Source organism: Rutidosis leptorrhynchoides, chromosome 2, assembly GCF_046630445.1.
Source record: "Rutidosis leptorrhynchoides isolate AG116_Rl617_1_P2 chromosome 2, CSIRO_AGI_Rlap_v1, whole genome shotgun sequence".
In the NCBI taxonomy this organism is placed as follows: domain Eukaryota; kingdom Viridiplantae; phylum Streptophyta; class Magnoliopsida; order Asterales; family Asteraceae; genus Rutidosis; species Rutidosis leptorrhynchoides.
In genome coordinates, this window is record NC_092334.1 from 387,497,270 (window position 1) to 387,521,898 (window position 24,629).

The window sequence follows — 24,629 nt, forward strand, 5'->3', positions numbered from 1 at the left end:
TGTTCAAGTAATTAATGCCAACATGATTGTCGATATGTCCGGAATGAATATGTTCATGTTTAATGAGGATTGATATCAGTAATTACATGATAATAGACATAGACTGGATAATTAGGAATGAACAACAGAAATTGATTCAATATGTTAGTTCTGATCCATTTTTAAAATAGTTAATCATCTTGCTCACAAAAAGAATGTGGATTTGTATGTCTTATATATCAGTACTGTTAATTTGTTTGCATTGAAAACTATAAAACATAAAAAAAAAATTGGTTTGAATGTTATTGCATTTCATGATAGAATGTCTTTCATTTGCATAATTTTAGTTGCATGACATTTTACATCAAAAAATTCATAAAGATTCTATCATTTCCTTGTTTTTCTGATTATCCTCTGAGTGCATAACGACATCTGAAAGAACTTTGTTGAGATCAAGATATTGGGCCACCAAATCCATGAGATAGAAGTTTGTAGAGCTTGTGACTGTTTGAAGGACATTGATGATTTTGATTGCTAATGAACTTAAGTTGACATTACACTGTAGGATTTACTCTTGAAACACAGAATGTTTAGAGTAATAACCTTGTTTAGGTTAGGATTTTTTTTTAAAATTTTTTTTGCCTAAGTGTTAATGGTCATTTCTTGAAGGTTTAGTGATTTTCGACTCAAGTTGAAAGTGACTGTTAGATCTAAGATTTCCGAACGAGTCGAAATCCTAAGGTTGTAAAATTTTGAAGTTTTGAAATTGCCTAAGTGCTCACAGGCACGCTTGATGTGTGAACCGTACGATTGACCACATGTTTGAGGTTAACCGTACAGATGACCCTGATCAAACTTGTCCTAAGACAATTGGGTCACACGCATGTGTGATTTAGGTAAGACGCGCGTTTGATGGTGGATCATGTAATCAACCGTACAGTTGATCACGAGAGTATAAATAGGGGTGATGAGCTCAGCAGCTCACACTTGTGCACCCAACTCTTTCTCTCTCTCTAAATTCGATCATCACTGATCAAGCATTCCTTTGCAACGAACGTTAAGCATCTTTAAATGAATCCAGCGCTACCTATTAGGTATGATTTCATCGAGTTTAGATACCTTAATTTGTTGTTTTAATGAGTCGAAACCCTAAGGGTATATAACTCGAATTTTGTGAAATTGAAGGTTGTTTTGATGTGTATCTGTAATTGTTTTGTGTTTAACGGAACCTTATTATGCTATCGTGATGTAAATCGGTCCATAAAATGCATAATTATGTGATCTTGATGATTTGAAAAAGGCATTTAATACGGGTTTCATCAGACATGCACGAGTGACGTCACGTGCACGCGTGAGACATGACTCGCACGAGTCAATGCACGGTTGATGATCAACAGTGTAGACCTTTGAGCTCACTCATTTGTCTTAAATTTATTGATCACTCATTTGCAAGAGCTGACACGTGTGATTACACGCACGAGTCACCACACGGTTGATTCACTCGCTTATGTTTTAATGCATCAGCCGTGTACCCTTTCTGAAACCATATTCCTGCTCAAACGTGTCAACAGTGACACGAGTGACTATATCACTCGCAAGGTTGATCTCTCAGCCGCACGTGTGACACTGTCACTAGCACGTTTCATCTTGTTTAACATATTTATGACACGTTGATGCAAATGCTTTAATGCTTTATGTTGATTGATTTATATAACTAACATCTCTGTTAACGTTTCAGTTTCTGTTTAGATATCATCAAATGGCAGAACAACAAGTAAACGTTCCGGTTGTTAACATTGAAGGACAGGGGGAGCAACAAGTTAATCCAAAAGCTAATCCTCAAGCTAATCCTCAAGCTAATCCTATCAATCCACCTGCTTAACAAGAGATTCCGCTAGAAATGCGCAAACTGAATAATCAAGTCGCTCTTTATGACACTACTCTTGAAAGAGGTTCTCAGTTTAAGGAGATTGTCGAGTTTCTTAAGAGATCAAGGATACACACTGCTATTTCTACTGAATGCACTGCATACTACAGTCATCAGAGAGAGTTCTAGAGAAATGCTGTGTTGGATGTTGATGAAGATAAGCTTGTTAGTAAGATTCAAGGTCACAATATTTCTGTTTCTAAGGATGTGATTAGAAGGATTTTGGGTTTTAATGACGAGAACTGCTCCCGTATGACTATCAGTAGAGAACGAATCCATGGTTGTATCAGAAGATGTGCTTATTCTGGTTACATTGGCGGCAAATCTGAGCTGGTGAAGACATGTCTGCCACCATAGCTTAGATATCTTGCTCATGTGATCATGCATTGCTTGAGTGGATGCAAATCAGTTTTTGATAAGCTGAACGAGAAAGTGCAGAGTATGTTTGTGGCACTTGTTCTCAAGGCTCCATACAATTTTTCGGGTTTTGTTTTCTACTATTTCAAGGCAAACCACTTCAGTTCTTCCCAGAAGTATCTGATATACGCCCGTTTTCTACAATTGATTATTAATGATGCTGCACCTGATTTACCTAAGCTTGAAGAGGATATTATCCATCTTTTACCGATGACTCCAATTACTTTCCGAAGAATGGAAGAGACAAGGAATGAGGATTTAAAGCCTGACTTTAATAGGAAGCTTATTTGTCATCTTGTCAAGGAGAACTATCGATGTCCAGCAGGTAATGCATGGAGAAATGATAATTCCGACTCTAACTATGAAGCTACTGATGAGGAAGAAGGTCAAGGTGATAATCAGAAAGCTACTGGTAATGCTCAAGGAGGAGGTAATGTTGATGATGAGATTATCGAGTGTGATGATGAAGTAATTGAGGAGGATACCAGTTTGATTCAAAGGAAGAGGAAAGGAAAGGATCCTATGCCCGTAGAGCAACTGAAAAAGAAGGAGAAAAGAACGAAGTATTCTTATGATTCACCCCAGAAATCATCACAGGGAGGTTCAAAACAACAGGCTCAGAGGAAACCATCCGGGTTTATGAAGGATGCAAGAGCTGCTGTTACCTCACCTAAACCTACAACAACAACCCCTTAGGTCACATCAGATGAATACAAGACACAGCAAAATTTGTTGATGTCATTGATCACAAAAATAACCAATCTGGAGAATCAAGCTACTGAGGAGAAGAAGATCAGTAATGCTAAGATTGATTCTTTGGTGGAAGAGAACAAGAGGTTATCTGATAGACTGGACTGTCAGAAGGAAAGAACAGATAAATTGAAGAAGAAGTTTTCGGTGATTAAGAGTGAGAACAGGGAGAAGATAAAGAAGTTGAATGAAAGAATCGAACAGCTTACCACGGGTAAAACCAAGTTGATAACGGAGAAAGGAGAAGAGTATTCTTTTGATTTGGGAGAAGGTGATGAAAGAGATGAAGAAGAAGATGCTGGAACTGGAGGACCCTCTTTTGAGATACCATTAGTGATACCTATTCGAAGCTTTAATGAATACGGTGAGGTCTTTACTGCTGAATATTATATGAATTATTCAAATATTTTTAATGATGCAGAAAAGGGGGACGTTCCACCAAGTGATTTTCCATTGGAACAGCTTGCTGCTCTGGCATATGACAGTGAAAACGATACAGAGAATGCAGAGTCAGTTGAAGCTAAATTCAAGGCTCCACAAGAAGAGCCAGCTGATGAAATCCCTCCCGAATCAATCCAAAATATCAACTTAAGCAATTTCGATAATTTGTTTGCTGATGAGAAGAGTGAGGTTTCTGTTGGTAAGGAAAGTGTTAAAGAGGATGTGATTATTGAATCTGAGGATGAATTTGTATCAGAATCTGATGATGAAGAAAACAAGAAGAAGAAGTTGAGATTGTTATGCCTTCGCTTGCACCATACTCAAATCCGTCACTCAATACTTTAAGTGACTTCTTCAATTTGAGTAGTGATGTGAAAAGAAAGAACTTAGAAGATTTAGAAAAAGCGAGGAAGGTATACAAAGAACAAGTGAAAGATGTTGATGTTTTAATTGAAAGAAACAAGAAGATCCGTCATGAGAAACTACTCGTGGAGAAAAGAAGAAAAGAAACTGAGTTAAAAAAGAAGAGACTCCGAGCCGAACTAGCCAAGGCCGAGGGATGGAATGAAATTCAGGAATGGTTCGTACGTGATAGGGTTAAGGTAAATAGAAACGTTAAGGAAGACGAAGATTGCCAGAGTTGGTGGAGACAGAACGTTGTTAACCCTGATCAAGTAGATAAGCCAGAGCTCGAGCCGAAGTTTGTTAGTTTCTATGAGAAAGGAAAGAGAACCAAGAAGTATTCCAAGGGTAAAATACTAAGCTGGGGTTACTTCAAGGAGATTAATTGCTTTGCTATCAAGAGGGACGGAGGAGTTGATTATATGGCACGTCCTAGCCACTTCAAAACTCTACCTTACTTCGAGATTATGCAACTTGCTAAGCTGAAGATGTTGAACGCTGAAGATAGTGACCTTTCCAAGTGGTTTCAAAGAAAACTCAGATATGAGTACAAGATAGGGAAATGGGATTTCTTTAAGTCAACAGCCGCCAGATCCTCCATTCATCCAACAAAGAAGAATTCTAAGGGAGGACCTGTACGTGTTGTTAAGTTCTGTCCAGCTAAGTACATGAAGTAATCTCCTTTGATGCCCTTACCCAAGGATATTTGTAAGCACTTCAGATGGTGGTTCTATGATGAATTATCAGAGGAAGCAGTGATCTTGACTGCGATTGAGAAGGATGATGGAAGCATACAGTTCGACAATGTGAGGATTCTAGATCCTATGTGGCTGAGGAACTTGTCGAGATTCGATGTCGAGACTCTTCATCGCCATCACATTACATTCAGAGACGATCGAAAGGAGGAAGCTATGAGATATCAAAGTGTGATCGATGTCCTCTATGCATACCTCAACAGAGAAAGTTATGCTCAAAGCTCAAACCAAGTTCAAGCCAGCTGATGTGTGTCGAATACTGTGATGCTAGTTAGTAATTTTGTTTGTTTTTGTTTTTGATGATGATGTATTTTGGAGAGAGAGAGAATCTGGATATGTAATTGATATTAGACTGATGTTACTTTTGGACTTATGTGTATTTCACGAACGTTTACTTTATTGTAATTAATGTTCTAGGTCCTAGGGGGAGTTGTTGATGCATGTTCTGTAAGTCCCTAGACATCTTGCCTATGTTTGTGATTAGTACTTCAGTTTATGGGATACCATGATCGCTTGTTATTATCCTATCTGTGTTTGTATGTGGTTATAGGTACTGCAGGAACGCGATACGGATGTTTGACTATGTTAGACTTAGTCAGACATACGAGTGAAGCATCACTCGTACGGCTGACAGGCTCATACGCACGGTTGATGCTGAGCTAAGTCATAATTATAACCTGAATGAGAAGACACGAGTAAGTGATCACCCGTACGACTGATGAAGCCAACTCGTACGTGTGATAGATGACTCGTACGGGTGAGTCAACAACAGGGGTATATAAAGTCTTATGTTCTTCATTTTAGGTTAAGCCTCTCTCATACACAATCACTCAGATCTGGTTCACCTGATCCGATTCTCTCTCAACCCAAATCACTCCTGGTAGTGAATAATAGCTCTAGGCATTAATCTAATCACAATCCTTGTTGTGGTTTGACTAATTTAATCCCAAAAAGCTACCCATATTCACTTTGATTGGTTTGATTCACTAATTCCGCCTTTGTGTGAATTAAACCTGTTGATCTCGAAGTTCCTAGTCATGTTTCATCAATGGTAAGCTGCAAGAAGAAGTCTATGTCAAGCAGCCACCTAGTTTTGTAAGCTGTAAATATCCATACCATGTCTACAAGTTAGACAAATCTCTTTATGGCCTGAAACAGGCACCTCGAGCATGGTATGAGACACTTCATGTGTATCTCACTAGTTTAGGTTTTAAAGTTGGAACAATAGATACCACTCTATTCTTAAAAGAGATAGATGATGATCTCTGGCTGGTACAAATATATGTTGATGATATTATTTTTGGTTCTACAAATGAAAAACATTGTCAAAAGTTTCCAAAACTTATGTCAAAGACATATGAAATGAGCTTACAAAGAGATTTGCAATACTTTCTTGGATTACAAATCAAACAACTTGATGATGGAATTTTTATAAGTCAAGATAAATATATCAATGATATGGTAAAGAAATTTGGTCTGGCCTGTTTAAAAGACATAGGGACTCTAATGGCAGCATCCATTAAAATAGATGCTGATCTCAATGGTGATTCAGTCAATATCACTGAATATAGAGATATGATTGGGTCCCTACTTTATCTTACATCCAGTAGACCAGATATTATGTTTGCCACATATCTTTGTGCCAGATATCAATCTGATCCTAAAGAGTCACACATGCTGGCAGTAAAAAGGATATTTAGGTATCTAAAGAGTACTGCCAAACGTGGTCTTTGATATCTGATAGTGCTCCAAATGAACATATACTTAGTCGCAATATCATCCCAATATGTAAAGTTTTTAGTTGTAATTATTATATTTTTAAGTTGTAATCGTTTAAATAAATAAATGTGAAGATGAAGCACGAAGATTAAATACTTGAAGAAAAAGTGCCACTAAAACTGAAAAAGGGTCCTTAAAGCCATAGTGCACTCAAAAGCATCCTAAAAAGTGAGTTAAAAGACTTGCTCGGATTTTGGGAGTTAAGGAAAATAATTTTTTGTGTAAATTACAAATCGCGAAACGCAAAGTACAAGATATCTACGCGTACGAAAGGACGTTCGAAAATCCGGAACCGAGACATAAACCGGGCGTAAACGTACGAGACAACGGAGCTAAAATTACAAATCAACTATGCACAATAATATAATATAATATATATAATTATATATAATTATATATATTATTATATAATAAATCATGTCGGCAGCCCACTTTTCTTTAAGCAAAATATCCTGAATCAGAAGGCCATGCGATCGCATGGCAGGGAAAACTTGGCCAGGTCTATAAATTGATCATTTTCTGGCCGAATTCTACACACTCTCTTTTCATTTCTTCCTCTATAAGAATATATATATATTTATATTTATGATATTAAGTTTAATAATAATTGGGTTAATGTAAGAAATGTTTTAAGGTTTTGTAAGTCGAAACTCTGTCCGTGTAACGCTACGCGATTAATCACCACTGTAAGCTATGTTCTTCCTTTTTAAATTAATGTCTCGTAATTAAGTTATTATTATTCTTATTTAAGCCGAAGTAATCGTGATGTTGGGCTAAATATTAAGACAAAGGTTATTGGATTTTGTACTATAATTAAGGTTTGGACAAAAGACCGACACTTGTGAACATTGGACTATTGACTATTAATAGGTAGGGGTATTGTCTAATTGAACGACAACTCATTGAAACCTGTCGAACCTATCTTCAAATTACTTAAACTAATAATTATTAAATTGATTACGAATGTCCTATTTAGTGATGTTTATACGACATCTTTTACGATCATTTAATTAATTATTTGGGTTGGGTAATTGATTATTCATTTTGATCAAGTGGGTAAATTAATATTCATATATTCATATCTCATTAAAACAGGGGTGGATTACATACAAGGATAATTGGTGTAATTGTTAACAAAGTATTAAAACCTTGGATTACACGCAGTCGATAACCTGGTGTAATTATTAACAAAGTAATAAAATCTTGTTATAGTTCGAATCCCTAATTAGTTGGAATATTTGACTTCGGGAATAAGGTTAATTTGACGAGCATTTTATAATTATGACCGATGGACTATTATGGACAAAAACCAGATAGGTATCAAATAAACCAGGACAAAGGACAATTAACCCGGGTAACAATTAATTAAAATCAAAACGTCAAACATCATGATTACGGAAGTTTAAATAAGTATAATACTTTTATTTCATATTTCATCGTACCTTTATTAACTATCATTTTAATTACTGCAATTTACTTTATCGCAATTTAAATTCTGTCATTTATATTATCGTCATTTATCTTTACGCTTTAATTAAAATCGACAAATCGGTTATTAAACGGTAAAACTCCCCTTTTATAATAATAATACTACTATATTACTAATATATATATATATATATATATATATATATATAAATATAGTTTTAAAAATATAGTGTAAAATAAGCCGTCTCCCTGTGGAACGAACTGGACTTACTAAAAACTACACTACTTTACGATTAGGTACACTGCCTTTAGTGTTGTAGCAAGGTTTAGGTATATCCACTCTATAAATAAATTAATAACTTGTGTAAAATTGTATCGTATTTAATAGTATTTCATAATAAAAATATAACTATTTCGTATACACCTCGCATAACATCAAGTATTTTTGGCGCCACTGTCGGGGACCCGGCGAAAAGCTATTTTTTTACGCTATATGTCTTATCTCTAATTCTGTAAAAATATTTTGTATTTATATAAAAACATATAAAAAATACTATATATATATATATCTATATATATAAGTGTTTAAATATATATATATATATATATAATTAAAAAAAATATTTTTATTTTTAGAATTTTAAATATAAGTTTTTTTTATATTTTATATAAATATTCTTTATAAATTAAAATCAGAAAAAGAAATATAATTAAAACGAACTGGGCCGAACACTGTAGCTGCCCAACTTATGGCCTGGATCCACAGCCCATGCGACCGGATGGCCACATAACAGAAGACTCATGCGATCGCATGAGTCGATTTGACAGGTCTGATACCTCTATCGACACTTTAGGGTTTTTATTATAATATATTTATTATTAATTAGGGTTTTAATTTAATAATAATTAGTATTAGTTTTAATAAGGTTTTTATATTTATAGTTTAATACTTTTATAAAATATAATATAAAAATAATATTTTTATAAAATTTGTATTTTTATCATTTTAGTTATAATTTGTATTTTTATCGTTTATTTCGTAATATTTGTCGTTCGTAATTAGTTCTAACTTAGTTTTTGCCGTAGTTATTTTATATTTCTAGATTTTTAAGACTTTGCCGTAAAATTCCTTAAGTGCTTTTTCTTTAGATTAAGACTTAGGCGCTTTAGAATTTTGCGACGTAGTTTATATATTTTAGTGCCTTTTAAGTTATTGCCGTTTTGGATATAGAATTCTTTTTAAGCTTTAATACCTTTAGACGCAAGTTTTAATTTTTTGTTTTTAGACTTTTAAGTTTCGACGCTCTACTTTCTTATTATTATTTTTCGACTTTTTGTTTTTCGACGCTTGTTTTTCGACCTCTTATTTTTCAACGCACTCTTTTTCTTTCTCATTTCTACGCTCTAGTTTTTAGGACATAGAATTTTCTTTATCTTCTTAAAATTTCGACGAAAAATTATTTTAAGCGATTAAATTGATAGACATCCAAAATTTTCTGGTTCGTAGTAATAGTTGAATTTGTTAGTGGCGAGTTGTGGGCTTCCAATTTAAAGGGTCCTGGCTACCTGCTGCATCTTTTGGCTATTCGAAACGTTGGCAAAAGTAGAAAATTCTATTAATTTGATAACTTATATAATTTTTATCTTTATAACTAATAGGATATTCAGTGAATGCACCGAGCAAAAAGTTCACCACCGTTCATACGTTCACCACTTGTAACCCGATCAAGACATCTAGCCAATATTATCGCCGTTGATTTTTCTTTAGAATCATCATCTAGTCGACCAGGTACTCCAATTCAAATTTCTAATAATCCATTTTTTGAACCCGACCTCACAATTGAGAACCCGGAGGATATTCAAGGACAATTCAGAGATCCTGAACCATTTATCATTCATCCAGAACCACAAATTACTTATCCAGAGATTGTCGAGAAAGAAACCATTAAATCAGAATCCTCTAATGATTCGGATTCAACAAATTCAAAAATGGAAGTAACGGAACCTCTAAGTATGGAAGACCGAATGAGAGCCACACGCACTGGCCAAGGTCACGCCATTATTAAGCCAGCCATTAATGCGCCAGATTATGAAATCAAAGGACAAATCCTACACATGGTAACTAATCAGTGCCAATTTAGTGGTGCGCCGAAGGAAGATCCAAACGAACATCTTCGAACCTTTAATAGGATCTGTACTCTATTCAAAATTAGAGAAGTTGAGGATGAACAGATCTACCTCATGTTGTTTCCCTGGACTTTAAAGGGAAAAGCCAAAGATTGGTTAGAATCGTTACCTGAAGGGGCGATTGACATATGGGATGTCTTAGTTGAAAAATTTCTTAAAAGATTCTTTCCAGCATCTAAAGCCGTGAGACTTCAAGGAGAAATTGTTACGTTTACACAAAAGCCAAATGAAAACATTATATGAGGCGTGGACAAGATTTGGAAAGTTGTTGAGAGGATGTCCTCAACATGGTTTAGACACTTATCAAATAGTACAAATATTCTTCCAAGGTGTCGACGTTGCTACATGAAAAGACATCGACACAGCAGCTGGTGGTTCCATTATGAAGAAAACCGCAACCGAAGCTCACAAGATTATTGATAACACAGCCTCCCACTCTCAAGAGTGGCATCAAGAAAAAGATATATTTCGTTCATCTAAAGCGGCTAGAGCTGATTCTAGCCATGACTTTGATTCCGTTTCTGCAAAAATAGATGCTTTCGAGAGACGAATGGAAAAGATGACTAAAGATATTCACGCAATACGAATCAGTTGTGAGCAATGCGGTGGACCACACTTAATGAAAGATTGTCACATTGAGCAAATGATGGAACAACGTGAGAATGTTTCCTAAATGAACCAAAGGCCGGGAAATAATTATCAAAATAATTATCAACTGCCAAGGCCAAACTTCAATCGAAATCAAAACTTTCTTTACAATCCAAATGGACCCAACAATAACTCGTATAACCAACAAGGTTCGAATAACCAACCAACTCAAAACAACACTTTCAATCAACAAAGACCTGGCTTGTATAAACCACCACAACAAACCGAAGAGAAAAAGCCAAATCTGGAAGAAATGATGGCAAAGCTAATGGAATCTCAAACACAATTTATTACATCTCAAACCCAAACAAATGAGAGGTTTGACCAGTCATTAAGAACTCAACAAGCTTCCATTTTGAATCTAGAAAAACACGTAGGTACTCTTGCTAGCATGATAAGTGAGAGGGAACAAGGAAAGCTACCGAGTAATACTGAAGTAAATCCTCGGAATGAGAATGTTAATATGGTGTCAACAAATTCTGAAAAACCAACACCAGAAGATGGGAAGGTTTTAGATGTGAGTAACAATGAAGAAGTTACGCCACCACCACTACCCGAGTATGTAAAGCTAGTGGTGGCACCATACAGACCACCCATTCCGTTTCCAAGAAAAGGAGTTGAGTATGAGCAAGTAATAGGTAATAAAGTTTGTGATACCTCTGAAAAGAAGAAGAAGAATAAGAAAGTACAAGAAACAAAAACCGTAAAGATAAACTCGGTGAAGACAGTTCCACCAAAACTTACACCCAGGTTAGGTGATCCGGGTGAATTTATTGTTCCTTGTCTACTTAGTGATTGTGTCATGTATGATGCACTAGCAGATTTAGGTGCGAGTATAAGTGTATGCCTCTTTCATTATATAAGAGATTAGGAGTAGGTGAGTTAAGTCCAACAGAAATGAGTGTTTGACTCTTTGATCAAACCATTAAGCACCCAGTTGGAATTGCTGACAACCTACCTATTTAAGTAGATAATTTAACCTTTCTAGTCGAATTTATTGTCATTGACATAGAAGAGGACTCAAACATTCCTCTAATTTTAGGTCGACCATTCTTAGCATCCACCGGGGCGTTATTTGATGTAAGAGAAGGTAGAATGACACTTAGTAATGATGAAAAATCGATCACCTTTGTGAGTCGAAAGTCTAAATCTCCACCAACCAAAACCGTTGAACCAACAAAAATGATTGATGAGAAGCATATTGTTTTACCAACTCCAACGGTAGTGCTTAACAATAATAAAACGCCTAAGTGTGGGGAAGATGAAGTAACACCTAATGATGACCTGATAATAAAGAACCCCGTTGTTGATACGAAATTAAATGACTCTGTTATTAACAGTTCAATGAAGAAACTTATTAAATGGATTCGCGATGCTAGAACCAAGGAGAACTTTAAGTTATGTAACCGGTTAGTATCCAATCTATCGCCTAAAGAAAAGGTGAAACTAGCTGAATTTGTGGATATTACACAGGAATCCGACCAATGGCTTAAAGCAAAAGTCACAGATATGCAAGTTGATTATGGTCCAAGAGAAATTGACAATGAAGTTAACCACAATTTCGACACCACAGTTACCTAAGTGAGTGGAGATTCAAATGTTTTAAGAAAAAAAAAATTGATGTCTAGAGTTAGTTGTTCTGTTCTCGTGTAGTTTCCGAGAATGGAATCCGATTGGTCTTTTCCACTAGCAGACACTAAAGAACTAGTTTTCTCCCCCCATTCTGAATTTTTGTTTTGTAGGTTTTGTATGAAATTAATATGCATTTTTAAATTTAAGTTTTGTGTGAATTTAAAAACAAAAAATTACTTTATTTCATTAAGTTTAAAAAATAATTTCTAAAATTCATCATAAGTTGAAGACTAGGTCATGGAACCGAAATTGCTTTACCCGAAGGCGGGGCGAAAAATTTTGTTATCATTATTTTTAATTTTATTGATCTAAAGTATAAAAAAAAAACCAAAAAAATCTTTGCTTTTAAAATAATCGCTTTAACGACAAATTTTAAATTTTGTCGAGGGACGGACTAGGTAAACATACTGAAACTACCTAAAGTAAAAGGAAACAAAATTTTAAAAAATTATTCATTTAAATTATTTTAATAAATAAAAATTTTATATAAAAAAATAATAATAATAATAATAATAAATATTATATATGTTTGTAGTTTATCTTATGTACAAAACAGGGTAAAACAGCGCGCTTCCAAAGACTGGCATTAAGTTCACCAAAAGCTAATAATTTTGTTTTTGGAAACTTTGGTAAATCTTAATCATCTTTTTACGCTAATCACCCTCATGAATTTAAAATTTTTACTGATTTCTTGCAAATGAGGGCATTGCAAGATCTTAAGTGTGGGAAGGGATTAAATTCTTTCGGGTTTTAAATATTTGACTTATACACTTGGTTTAAATTTTACAAGTAAAGCAGTAGTTGTATTAGAATCTAGTGCTCTCTGATAATAAAGAACAGCCCTAGTCTTATATACTGACTACCCACTTCTAGTAAAAATTTTAAAATTTTCAAATAAATGAATTCAAAATCTTGTTTATACATATTTATGAACAATAAAACTAGGTATTAACACCGAAATTATTGTTACCTCGGAAAGGACATAAATTGAGAAACAACTCAAAACGCTTGAATTCATTTAAAATGGAATAGAAGAGAATAAAAAGGCAAAGAAAGAAATATAAAAGCCAAGTGTGGGAAAAATTTACCAAGTTATTCAAATTACATATCACATATTTTTGTACAAATAATTGAAGGTACTTTTGTTTTGGACGATTTTCATCAGTTTTACCCGATTTACTGTAATATATTTGAAAGAAAGATGGATCTACATGATGAATCAATTCCATCATTAAAAGGAAGTAAAGTCTTCCAAAAAAGACACGCGCTTCTTGATTTAGGCCAGGAAGTTGTCGTCCAGACCAGCTGTAGGTTGACGAAAAATCTAGAAAAGTCATCTCTAAAATCAGCAGGAAATCCACGGACCTCAGCATCAAACAGGGTCGCCAAGTGGTCAGACTTATCGTAACCATGAGAGGATCTGTCTCGTAAAATGGGGAGGGCGCCGTGCAAATTATCTTGATAAGACTAATGAATCAGACCCCCAGAAAGGATAATCTCCTTAAAGATTAAAAATCAGCTTTTAAGACTGATATTACTCAATCCTTGAGATTGACTTTAAAGATTGAGAATTACAAACTCATGGAATTCAATGATATCTAAACTCGAGCTTGAACGAGAAAATATTTTGATCAAAATTAAAACCGATTTTTTTTCTTCTGAAAACCCATTTTCAATGCATTCATTACCATTGAACGTAAAATTCTAGGAATTCCCCTGGAATTTATTAGGTCACCTGAACCAAATCGGGTGTCAACCATAAGAACGGTGGTTGCATAGCATGGTCGAAGACAGGACCTTGTTCCAGACTGAAAAAAATTATAGGGTGATCTTTACTATTTCTCCTACAAAGGATAGTAATTGTAACCGACACGTTGTGGACCATGAACAAATGCATGTCATTAGACATTGCTGTGACGACCCGAAAATTTCCGACCAAATTTAAACTTAATCTTTATATAATTCTGACTTGATAAGCAATGAATTTTAATAAATCTTGAACCTCCAAAAAGAGTTTTACACAAGCTTTTGGTCACCCTTTTATTCCGACGATTCACGAACGTCATAACTTGATTTAATTGTTTAATTGTTTAATTATTGTGTATATATATGGATTTATATATATTTAACTTGAAAATATGATAATTAAATATCTCATTAAGTATATTAACAAAGTATTATATATATATTTTCATACTACTAATTTAAAGAGTTTTCAAACAATATATATATTACTATTTAAATGACGTAATTAACTTATGTTAAAATGTATTTACATATAATGTATTACGAGTGTAAATACATCCTTACAAGTATTGAATACACTTTTTAATATACCAATACATATAAAGGATAGCTATACTCATATTTTCGTTCAATTTCCTCAAAGAATTCTACTCGCATTCGTACGGTATTTTTACCCGTATTATATACAGCTTCTAGAAGTATTTACTATTGGTATATACCAATAGAAATCTACAATTATTTGTGTAATATGTCATCCATAATATAATCAATTTAATTTGTCATGCATGACTTAATACAATTTAACTTATCTTAGATATTTTCACTAAAAGCCAAAATTATAAGCTTATAAATAAGGACCATTTTAACTCATTTTTACTCCCCATTTTCTTAAACTAAAAACACACACTTTAATGCTCTCATATCATATTTTAATCTCAACAACTTTCCTCTTCATAATCAAGGTATAATACTTCTCAAAATCCTTGTTCAATTCCTTGTATAGTTGCTATCTTATTATACTTATAAAACTTGTAAAAACTAGAACTTGTTTTGGTGAACACCAAACTTGTTTGAAAAACTAATCTAATCTTTCTAACTTAACTCTAATAACACTTATTTATATGTATTATGATGTTATATTAAGTTAATATAAGAACATATAACTTGTACATATGAAGAACACCTTGAAACTTAACATATATCCTTTAATCTCCATTCGGTAAAAAGCGGGCTATTTTGGGTTGGGAATTAAAAACCTATCTTAGACTTTGAGTTCGAGGCTAAGACTTTGGAAATATATTAATATATGTAAATAAGACTTCCAGTATTTTTTTCATGATTTTCGACAAAGTGGAAGTATTTTATCAAAAATCATATATTGGGTGGATGCCGGGATTTTTCCAAATCTGTCCACGACACAAAAAGAGGGTAAAGCTCTACAAATTACTACTTGGGATGAACTTTTCGAATTTGTTTTGTAAAATTTACTTCTTAATGAATCCATAACAATTTGATTCACTTTAAACGGAGTTGTAATGAATATTTGGCTAGCAAAACAAAATCTGCTAAAATTAACGTTGTATGGACGAAATTTATATTATAAAAACTATATTAACCATATCCTTGTTAACTTTTCCTATATCCTACATATATTTGGATATGTTATCAGTAGTATAACAAAATATTATAATCTTGGTTAATTCTGTGATTGTATATATGTATAATAATATTCTTGGTATTTCCTAACACAATAAGTATACAATACGTTTTGATAAATCCTAAGACATTACGTACACAATACGTCTTAGTTAATTCTAATATGTATACTATACGTCTCTGGGTTAATGCAAAGACAATACGTATACAATACGTCGTGAGGTAATTCTAAGATTATATATATATATATATACCTATTATTGGGCTGTTGAACTTTTCGGACTATTTTGGACTACTAACAAAGGACTACTAACAATGGACTACTAACATAAAATGTTAAAAATTATCATATAAGTATTCTATCAACTTGCTTTATTTTATTCATATGTCGTATTATTATCTGAATCGTTATTATTGTTATAGGTTCGTGAATCCAAGGACGACGGTCATATTTTTAATAAGTTGAAAACTTATTATTAATATACTTTTACTACTGTGAGTATATAGTCCCATTTTTAAACTCTATAAATATTTTGGGATGAGAATACATGCATTTTATACGCCATAGACACAAGTACTTAAAATATATTCTACGTTGAGTTGTACCATCTTGCATATCTTCCCTAATAGCTTGGTAACTAATATTTACATGTTGTAAGAACATGTAAGCGCGAATCCTATTGATAGATCTATTGGGTTTGACAACCCCAACCGGGCTAGTCGCTCTAGTATCATAAACGGTTGCATAGTACTTCATTTTTACTACACTTGGTACAGTGTAGGGAGATTTCATAATAAACGTAATATTCTACATTAATGGTTAAGTATGGTTACCGAAGCGCTCAACAACTTATAGAATACTTTTATACACTTGCGAGTGTACATATATTTATAACTATGAAATCTTGTGGTATATATTTATATCGATGATAAACCTATATATCTCACCAACCTTTGTGTTGACTTTTTACGCATATTTATTTTCAGGTCCTTAAGAAAGTCTTCTGCTGTTGCATTATCTGAGCAAGCTGTGCATGGAGTCTCATACTTTTATTTAGATAAAGTGTTGCATTCAATAAAACTTTTGTCATGTATTATATTCGACTGTTACGTCATGTGTGTAGTATTTGGAAACCGATGTATTTTGGGGATTATTTTTTAAATAATCGCCCACTTATTTAAAACATGCATTATGTATAATAATGACGTGCTTTTTATGAAATGAATGCAATATTTTCTAAAACGTATCATATAGAGGTCAAATACCTCGCTATGGGACCAATGAGAATGTACTGCATTTATAGTAATATGGACGGGTCGTTTCAGTTGGTATCAGAGCGGTAGTCTTAGCGAACCATGTCTTGCATTAGTGTGTCTAACGGATAGTTATTAAGATGCATTAGTGAGTCTGGACTTCGACCTTAACTACATGTCAAAAGTTTTGCTTATCATTTCTAGTCAGAAATCATCTGATTATCACCCTTAGAAAATTACATGCTTATCATTCTTAGTATAGACACATCTTACTGCATTGATTGCATAAATAGTGTATAGACAAATTTCATATTTTAGCGCATATGCTAATTCATATCTTAGCGTATCTGTTACTGTAAACTTTGCCTAACATATTCCGTAAATTCCTCAGTAATATATGAAATCTTTTGTTCTATATATATAGATATTCTATGTAATTAGAATACCATTCGATAGCCGGAAATCATTTCATATCGAAAAATCCTTTATTCAATCGTACAAAATGGAACTCTCCACTAGTTCAAGTCCCTCGAATTCCGATATAGAATTTCACTCGAGCTCCGAAAGAAGTGTGACCGGAATAGATCAACCAATTAGCCATCATCTATTTTGGATGAATTGGGGATGTGTTCGTAGTCTACTTAATCATTGGAGACAAGAAAAGGTGATCCCTTCCATCCACCACATTGCCCTCTTGGTGAAGAACATGAGGCACTTACCGGTGAACTCGTTCGTAACACCATTTTCTCTCTCCTTTCCAGGATATGCCTCAACGAGTATAATATTACTAATATTATTGAGGCTATCCGACCTTTACTCCATATCTTGCATGGTGAATTATTTAGTAAAAAAAAAATTACTGTCATGAAAAGCAAAACTTCATTAGCAAGTGCATCCTACATCATTTCATTCCCTTTATAAAGCTCTTGACCTCTCTTTTTATTCAAGAAACTTTAAACATCTTCTTTCACAATATAAACAAAACAAATTCTCATACTCACATCAAACCACTACCAGCACCAGCAGCAGCATTACCAACAACATCACAAGCCTCAACATCGCAAGCCGCATTACGAGCATCAACATCATACGCACCGCAGGCACTGAGGGATACCAACAATAATGAGTGATGAAGTATTAATTCATTATTTCATTTACGTTGAAGAAATATTCCGCGGCGATTATGTAATCTCTAAGGTTTTAGGGATTATTCATTTCTAGTTCCAACCGTAAACCAAATGAGATTAATATAATATTAACTCGTTAAATCCATATTACATCTGAAGAAAATATACATACATATATTTTCAAAAAGACTGTAATAAAAATTCTTTTGTACAAAATATTACTTGTGATATTTTATTTTAACGGGTCGGTAATACCTAACAAATACTTAAGTTCACATTAATATGTTACACTGTACATTTTCAATGATGTTTCGATAATCGTTAATTATACTCTCTCCTTTCATAGCAATATACATCATTTCACAAAATTCAAGACAACCATTTTCCATACCAATTCAATTACATATTCTGATTTTGACAGATCAAAATCCAAGTCAAGATTTAAGAAGTGCCATCAATCTTAAATTCTTACATCCTTCAAAATCATACTTTAAATTCAAACTATACTAGGACATCACTTTTATTCACAGAACTCATAAAGATATTTGTATCATTCAAGATTCACGACGAATTCATTATACGGATATTGACGATGACAACCTGCGTCTAAACACTTCAAAATTCTTGAAAACATCTCAACTAAGGAACAATCGAGAGAATGAACCAATCACACGATACATACGAAGAATATATGCATATAGATATGTATTCGGAGGACACTTGAACTGAAGCAAAGGTTCAACACGTATCCGTGTTAGATCCTTTAGCATTATTATTACCTAAAATAACTTTACAATCCCTTTTCAAAATAGCGAGTTTTATCACAGCTCTAAAAAGACAACTTCGACTTTTCATCCGGAGTAGCCTTATTATAACCTTGATACATACATTGTCTTTTCCCCATCGTTACTGGGGAACCTTTTATATTCCACCACATTAGTAGTAAGCTTACCAGCAACTTTATTGCTCTTTGACTTAAATCTCTCTGAAAGATCACTATAAAACCTTGTCATGTACCCATCTACATCTTCTAACAATAATTGTCATACCAAACCCCAGGAAGCATCAATAATTATTCTTGAATCTCACATCATTTCTGCATATACATATAACGTTATTTCCTAGAATTATAATTCTAAAATCCGGAATAGCAGTTCTGCCTACGAGTCAGTACTATAAAGTTTTGAAAAAGCTGAATGAAGCAGCAGAAACTGTAGATAACCATAACAGTCAAAAGTTGATGATAAAGAATATTGTGTTAGCAAAGCACATAAAAAGAGAAGGTTTGGAACTAGAAAATGGATTGAGCAAACCCTGAAGGAGGCTGTGGACAAATCACAAGGACGAAATCTACCTTCAAAGAATCCAAATGATTCAGTGTCTGCTAAAATCCTTAGAAAATACCTTGCTCCTTACTCTAAAACCCTTGCGGACAATATTCTTCATCATCTTCTTATCTTAAATATTCTAAGATATCATCGTATCTTCCATTATAAATATCCTTCATATTTCTGAAGATATTTTCATAACCATTCTTATCTGAAATCATTTATTCCTTCGCGTTATCTGTATCACTTCATAAAGAAAACTGTTTTAGTTTTTAAATATCTGAAACCTCTGAGTGTAAAGTATGAATGTTTTTGAAGTAATGTTGTGAACTGAAGCATGAGTTAGTATAATATAATGACACTTTATCAACTTGATTATATTACAGTAAGTCATGCTGAGTTTCTAAATGGAACGTAATTATTCACAGACCATAACATCATCATGTGCCATGTTACATGACTCTTACATTCAATCTAATCTCTAAACATATCAAGAACATATTCTATTGATAGTTCTATCTTTTCCTTTGGATTCTGGTAATTTCACAAGTCAAATTGTGCTATTGCAATTTCTCTCTTAGAGCATTAGCTATGTTCATTCCGAATTTCATATCTATAAATTCTAGACCATTATTCACTTGACTTGAAGTCGGGAAAAGAAGACGGAAGCATGAAACTCCAAAATATAAGGAAAAATATAAGCACGAAGACAACGCAGAAATTACAAACCGTGTATATCGATGCATATAGCAATATAAAAACACGGGAAAACTAAGAACACTATAAACCCAAGAGCATAGTAGAAATTAATGGATTCCTCCGGTGGAAGATGAAAAAGAAGAATGACAGATGTGATAGTCAAGAATATATAAAGAATTAAAACTGGATGGACGAATGTTTTGGAAGTACGAAGAAAGGAAGAAAGTATAAAAGATGGGAGATGTGGAAATAAGGAAACGTAGGAGGTTGATTTATAGTAAAATATCCGACAGAGAAATCGAGACAGATTATTGCATTAAATCGAAGAGGATCATAATTTCCTTAATTACAGAAGAATCAAATCTTATATAGATTACAAAGATTTTCTTTAATCCAGAGATCAACCGTGATGACGTCAAAAGATAAGACGAATCCCTATTTTCTCATTTCACTCTTTTACGATAGCTTCACTCATACGTTTCGACTAATCAAATTATTTTATCCATATTTCTCAATCATGATAAAACCCTATGAATCAACTTATATTCATCATAATAACATTCTTATTGTTAGCCATGACGACCTCGATCAAATTTCGGGACAAAATTTCTTTAACGGGTAGGTACTGTGACGACCCGGAAATTTCCGACCAAATTTAAACTTAATCTTTATATAATTCTGACTTTATAAGCAATGAATTTTAATAAATCTTGAACCTCCGAAAAGAGTCTTACACAAGCTTTTGGTCACCCTTTTATTTCGACGATTCACGAACGTCATAACTTGATTTAATTATTTAATTGTTTAATTATTGTGTATATATATGGATTTATATATATTTAACTTGAAAATATGATAATTAAATATCTCATTAAGTATATTAACAAAGTATTATATATATATATATATATATATATATATATATATATATATATATATATATATATATATATATATATATATATATATATTTCATACTACTAATTTAAAGAGTTTTCAAACAATATATATTACTATTTAAACGACGTAATTAACTTATGTTAAAATTTATTTACAAATAAAGTATTACGAGTGTAAATACATCCTTACAAGTATTGAATACACTTTATAATATACCAATACATATAAATGATAGCTATACTCGCATTTCCGTTTAATTTCCTCAAAGAATTCTACTTGTATTCATACGGTATTTTTACCCGTATTATACACAGCTTCTAGAAGTATTTACTATTGGTATATACCAATAGAAATCTGCAATTATTTGTATAATATGTCATCCATGACCTAATAAATTTAATATGTCATGCATAACTTAATACAATTTAACTTATCTTAGATATTTTCACTAAAAGCCAAAATTATAAGCTTATAAATAAGGACCATTTTAACTCATTTTTACTCCACATTTTCTTAAACTAAAAACACACACTTTAATGCTCTCATATCATACTTTAATCTCAGAAACTTTCCTCTTCATAATCTAGGTAAAATACTTCTCAAAATCCTTGTTCAATTCCTTATATAGTTGTTATCTTATTATACTTATAAAACTTGTAAAAACTAGAACTTGTTTTGGTGAACACCAAGCTTGTTTGAAAATCTAATCTAATCTTTCTAAATTAACTCTAATAACACTTATTTATATGTATTATGATGTTATATTAAGTTAATATAAGAACTTATAACTTGTACATATGAAGAACACCTTGAAACTTAACATATATCCTTTAATCTCCATTCGGTAAAAAGCGGGCTGTTTTGGGTTGGGAATTAAAAACCTATCTTAGACTTTGAGTTTGAGGCTAAGACTTTGGAAATATGTTAATATATGTAAATAAGACTTCCAGTATTTTTTTTATGATTTTAGACAAAGTGGAAGTATTTTATCAAAAATCATATATTGGGTGGATGCCGGAATTTTTCCAAATCTGTCCACCGACACAAAAAGAGGGTAAAGCTCTAAAAATTACTACTTGGAATGAACTTTTCGAATTGGTTTTGTAAAATTTACTTCTTAATCAATCCATAGCAATTTGATTCACTTTAAATGGAGTTGTAATGAATATTTGGCGAGCAAAACAAAATCTGCTAAAATTAACGTTGTATGGACGAAATTTATATTATAAAAACTATATTAACCATATCCTTGTTAAATTTTCCTATATCCAACATATATTTGGACATGTTATCAGTAGTATAACAAAATATTATAATTTTGGTTAATTCTGTGATTGTATATATGTATAATAATATTCTTGGTACGTCCTAACACAATAAGTATACAATACGTTTTGATAAATCCTAAACAATACGTACACAATACGTCTTAGTTAATTCTAAGATAATACGTATACAATACGTCTCTAGGTTGATGCAAAGAAAATACGTATACAATACGTCGTGGGGTAATTCTAATATTATATATATATATATATATATATATATATATATATATATATATATATATATATATATATATATATATATACCGATTATTGGACTGTTGGACTTTTCGGACTATTTTGGACTACTAACAAAGAACTACTAACAATGGACTACTAACATAAAATGTTAAAAATTATTATATAAGTATTCTATGAACTTGCTTTATTTTATTCATATGTCGTATTATTATCTGAATCGTTATTATTGTTATAGGTTCGTGAATCCAAGGACGACGGTCATATTTTTAATAAGTTGAAAACTTATTATTAATATACTTTTACTACTGTGAGTATATAGTCCCATTTTTAAACTCTATAAATATTTTGGGATGAGAATACATGCATTTTATACGCCATAGACACAAGTACTTAAAATATATTCTACGTTGAGTTGTACCACCTTGCAAATCTTCCCTAATAGCTTGGTAACTAATATTTACATGTTGTAAGAACATGTAAGCGCGAATCCTATTGATAGATCTATTAGGTTTGACAACCCAACCGGGCTAGTCGCTCTAGTATCGTAAACGGTTTCATAGTACTTTGTTTTTACTACACTTGGTACAGTTTAGGGAGATTTCATAATAAAGGGAATATGCTACATTAATGGTTAAGTATGGTTACCGAAGTGCTCAACAACTTATAGAATACTATTATACACTTGCGAGTGTAAATATATTTATAACTATGAAATCTTGTGGTCTATATTTATATCGATGATAAACCTATATATCTCACCAACCTTTGTGTTGACTGTTTACGCATGTTTATTCTCAGGTCCTTAAGAAAGTCTTCCGCTGTTGCATTATATGAGCAAGCTGTGCATGGAGTCTCATACTTTTATTTAAATAAAGTGTTGCATTCAATAAAACATTTGTCATGTATTATATTCGACTGTTACGTCACGTGTGTAGTATTTGGAAACCGATGTATTTTGGGGATTATTTCTTAAATAATCGCCCACTTGTTTAAAACATGCATTATGTATAATAATGACGTGCTTTTTATGAAACGAATGCAATATTTTTTAAAAGGTATCATATAGAGGTCAAATACCTCGCTATGGGACCAATGAGAACGTACTGCATTTATAGTAATATGGACGGGTCGTTTCAATTGCCTTAACAGTTGCTTGTTCAACACTTTTCTTTACAAACGGACGGTAGTTTACCGAAAGGTAATATACGGAGCAAGTAAACTGGACGTGTGCTTTCCTAATACAAGGTTAGCAAATGGGTGACACAAAACCGCAAGTTTTGAGCTAAAATTTTAAAATCTGAAACCCATACAACCCGCAAAAATAATTTGCAAACACCGGTGAAGGGTTATTCCGGAAAACTTATCTAGGGTAAAAGCTAGAATTTTCAAAAGTTCAAATGTTTTCATAAAGATCCAATTTCCTTAAAGGATCTAAATTTTCATAGTCATGTGGGACTGTAAACCACATCGTTTCTATCATTGTTTATACCACTGTATTAAAATCACTGATGTATAAAGTGTGAAAATAAAAAAAGTGATTCGAGTGAAGTGTGATTTTATTTCAAGTTCTGTATTGCTTGAGGACAAGCAACGTTCAAGTGTGGGGATATTTGATAGTGCTCCAAATGAACATATATTTAGTCGCAATATCATCTCAATATGTAAAGTTTTTAGTTGTAATTATTATATTTTTAAGTTGTAATCGTTTAAATAAATAAATGTGAAGACGAAGCACGAAGATTAAATAATTGAAGAAAAAGTGCCACTAAAACTGAAAAAGGGTCCTTAAAGCCACAGTGCACTCAAAAGCGTCCTAAAAAGTGAGTTAAAAGACTTGCGCGGATTTTGGGAGTTAAGGAAAATAATTTTTTGTGCAAATTACAAATCGCGAAACGCAAAGTACAAGATATCTACGCGTACGAAAGGACGTTCGAAAATCCGAAACCGAGACATAAATCGGGCGTAAACGTACGAGATAACGGAGCTAAATTATAAATCAACTATGCACAAGAATATAATATAATATATATATAATTATATATATTATT